The sequence below is a fragment of the Strongylocentrotus purpuratus genome, unplaced genomic scaffold (genome assembly GCF_000002235.5).
Source record: "Strongylocentrotus purpuratus isolate Spur 01 unplaced genomic scaffold, Spur_5.0 spur5_scaffold_7, whole genome shotgun sequence".
NCBI lineage: Eukaryota > Metazoa > Echinodermata > Echinoidea > Camarodonta > Strongylocentrotidae > Strongylocentrotus > Strongylocentrotus purpuratus.
Window position 1 is genome coordinate 26,988,005 of NW_022145613.1, and position 4,045 is coordinate 26,992,049.

The window sequence follows — 4,045 nt, forward strand, 5'->3', positions numbered from 1 at the left end:
AGAGCAAGCCTAACTCAAGAAAAGAAATGAAATGGTACAGCCTACAGGTCAATATCAAAGTAGTAGATTCATCAGCTTTAAGTCAACCAACTCATCATCAAGCCAAAATGATCAGTAATAAGACTGCAAACCATTTGAAATCACTACTAAATGCCAAAGCATTCCCCTGACAGTTATTTTCTGTTTCAATCATTTTATTTTTTAATTTGATACATAAATGCAAAGGAATACAGGTATATTTATATTTCTTTGAGGGAATGTTGTTTTCTGAATTGTATAGAGACTATTTAGACCATAGACTATAAAGAGATCTATTGGATTTGTTCATAATCATGTGATATTATAGTATTAATGACTGCTTTGAGAGAAATAGTTGTTTTATTACGCTCAAGGGAAGGTTAGAATTGTGCTATTCCCCGAGGCTTGCCGAGGGGAATAGCCCAATTGTAACCTTCCCGAGAGCGTATGAAAACAACTATTTCTCGAATATTAAAGCAGTCATTAATACTTTTATATGCCGAAAAAAAATAGACTAAAAATGAAAAATTAAAAATATTTATCATTTTTGTCGAAGACGGGATTCGAACTCTTGCGTACAACAAGAGGTGTACCGAAAACCAACGCTTAGACCACTCGGCTATGGCCCGCCGTTAACATGCTTGGCAGTTTTCTCCAATATATACATTAAAATGGATTGAAACCGGCTTCGCGTGTGATGAATGCTTCGCAAAAGCTCCATATACGGACTCTTCTTTTACTTTTGCAATGCATATTGGCACGAACTTAGATCAAGATCTATCGGCAGATGTTGTTTTTTTGTTTTTGGAAGTTTATTTTCGTCTTCATGTCAACAATGCAAGATAAAATTGTCGGTAAGATCGATCGAGATTCAATTGTATTGAAATTACCGACCAATCCTTCGCACACATACGGCATCCTCCATCGCTCAAACCATTTTTTAACATGTAAACCTATGGGGTAACCATGGAGGCTGACCAACTTTTTTTAATAACCATGGTTATTAAAAATATTGAAATGTTTTATGCATGGTTACCGAGAATTTTACAGGAACAGTTGAAGTTTATGAATGCAATTCGACCAATCAGATGGCTGGATTTCTTAAGTGAGGTATATAATATGCTATAGATCTGCTGTGAAAAACCGATTTCTTTTTCTTAGATTTCATTTAGATATTTTGTTTCATTCTTGAGAAAGTCTTCATGTTAAGTTTATTTTCATGGTGTAGCATTGTCAGTTGGCCTAGATTGAGTGTATATGCAATATGATTAAAGCTCTAAAGTCATAGAAAAATTTGAAAAGGTACCAAATAATGATATTAAGGCAAACTAAGAAATACAAAAAGGCAAAAATAACCAATTTCAAAAAAGGAAAGGACCTTAACGATAACAACAAAAATTAACCTAAATCTACCAATACTATTCAAACCCAACATCATAACAACAAAAAATGAGTGATGTGGAGGAAAACTATGAGGTCATAGGTCAATGGTTATCAATAAGACCTAGGCAGATGATAAGTACAATTCACAGGGTTTTTCCCCTATTATCTGTAGTCATCTAGTGGCAGGATTTTGTCTTTTGTGATGTGAAGCAAGTATGGCAACATTACAATTGTTTGCAAATTGGGTATGCAAATTGTAACAAATTAAGAACTTCTTGTTTATTTTGGTCATTCTTGCTTGAAGTATATAGTCATTGACATTTATTTAAGACAATTTTTAGCCGTGTACATAAAAGACATTTGAGAGGTATTTGTAAAATAATGACTTTTGTATGAGTTCAGCTTAAAAATTATATTTTAAGATAAAATCAGAAAATTGTAAGGGAGGATAGGAACTTGAAATATCTACAGTGCATTGATATATTAATAGTAAGGCTTTATTCAACTCTATATATTGAAAAGATCAACCGTTTTTTTTTGTTTTTTTTGTTCTGAGAGAAGATGCTATGGTGGGCATTGATGTTAATGATTCGACCATTTACTCGTGTATCAAGGTATTTTAATTTGTATTTCATGTACTATGAAGATGAGTGTAATACCATGAATTTCTTGGTACATTTAGATTGTGAAACCAATTTATCAATTCAATTCAATTCAATTCAATTCACATTATTTTGGCAAAGATAAAGATCAAAATGAATTCTTTACAAATGCTGGGATTGCTAAAATAAGTTAAAAATTCGCAAACAAGCAACCCCAAACATTTAATATGACTTTATAATTCTGTTCATAGAAAATTGGAAATGTAATTAAGATATTACCTTGGATTGATGGCATCAAATAAATGTTTATCGTATGATATGCTCAGTTATATTATTCAAAATCATAAGATAGGGGAATCTGAGATTATCCTGGTTGAGCAGATAATTTGATAAGCAAGCAAGAAAAAATTGATTCTTCCAAAGATGTAAACCAAAGATGTTTGTAATTTAATTTTGGTTATGTTTTGAGCATAACTTTGTGTCTCTTTACTCATTTGAATCATCTCAATATTGTTGTGATTTGTATGCTGCTCACTATTGAGTTAGTTTAAATAGAAGGAGAAAAAATAGAGAAACAGGTTAGAGAAACTTTGAGGAAAATCCAAAGCAAAATAAGAAAGTTATTAATATTTTGATTTGCAATCGATTAAACACAAATTCTATGATGTAGATTGTGTCTTACAAGTCCTCTCCCATTTGCTTTGTATTTAAAAATAATTCATGAATTGATAATGTCTCTACAAATTTTCAAGAATCCAAGCACTGTAGATTGTTTCTTACAAGTCCTCTTCCATTTGCTTTGTATTTAAAAATAATTCATGAATTGATAATGTCTCTACAAATTTTCAAGAATCCAAGCACTGTAGATTGTTTCTTACAAGTCCTCTTCCATTTGCTTTGTATTTAAAAATAATTCATGAATTGATAATGTCTCTACAAATTTTCAAGAATCCAAGCACCCTAGATATATATAATCATCGCAAATGTTTTTACACAACCCTGTATGAAGCAAATCTATTCTTTCAGCAATAACAAAGTAAATAGAAATTTATTGTATTTTCAGTACGGAGCTAATTTGTATCGTTGAGTCCAACTTAAAAAATTATAGCTTTCTTTTCTTGAATACAATTTTGCTTAAATTTTCTCTAATCTTTTTCTCTCACTTTTCTGCTTTTATTACAACACGTACTGCATTGCCCCATCAAGGTAAAAAATATTTGTCAATACCGGTACTGCTACATGGTAATAATATTGAATCACGATTTTGCAAATCAGTGCTTCTAATAAGTACAACAATATTTATACTAAAAACTCTTCATTGTATTGATTTAATTTACATGTATCTGTTGTTCTCTAATATTTAAACTAATTTGTTATAATTATGTATTGTCATTTTGAAATTAAAATGTTTTAAAAGTATTTTATTAAAGCTGTTTGTTATTGGGAATATTCAAATTTTAGCTGATTGACAATTCTTTCTTTTTTCTTTATGAAAAAATTGTGACTTTTGAATGGATAAAAAAGTCCTACATATGTATATGTGGATTAATTTATTTGTAGATTTACGAAATATTTTCAGAGGAAATATATTAAATAAAAATATTTGATAAACTATACATAGCACTGTGTATGTATGTATGTACATGTGTGTATGTGTGTGATATAAGATGGGAGATATTGACAACCGACAGCTATAGGAGGGCGTTGTCATTGTATGTATAGTCAACACTACTTTTGTGTTAATAATTTTCTGTGTCCATAAACTGTAATTTGTATTGCTTAGCCGATGTAAAAACCAGCTACGTGGCTGAACTAGCAATACAAATAAAGTGTTCATATGCATATCAGCATATGTGTTCTTTTATTTGCTCATACGTTCATATATTTCTCAAGAACCTGCTTATGGATCCATTTTAATCAACCTCTATGGATGGAACCCACTGTTCATGCTGTAGTTGTTGCCATGATAGGCAAGCCTCTTTGGTCATCAAAAGAATTGATGTAAGGATTAATTGGAAATTTTAAGAAAATGCTAAATGGAG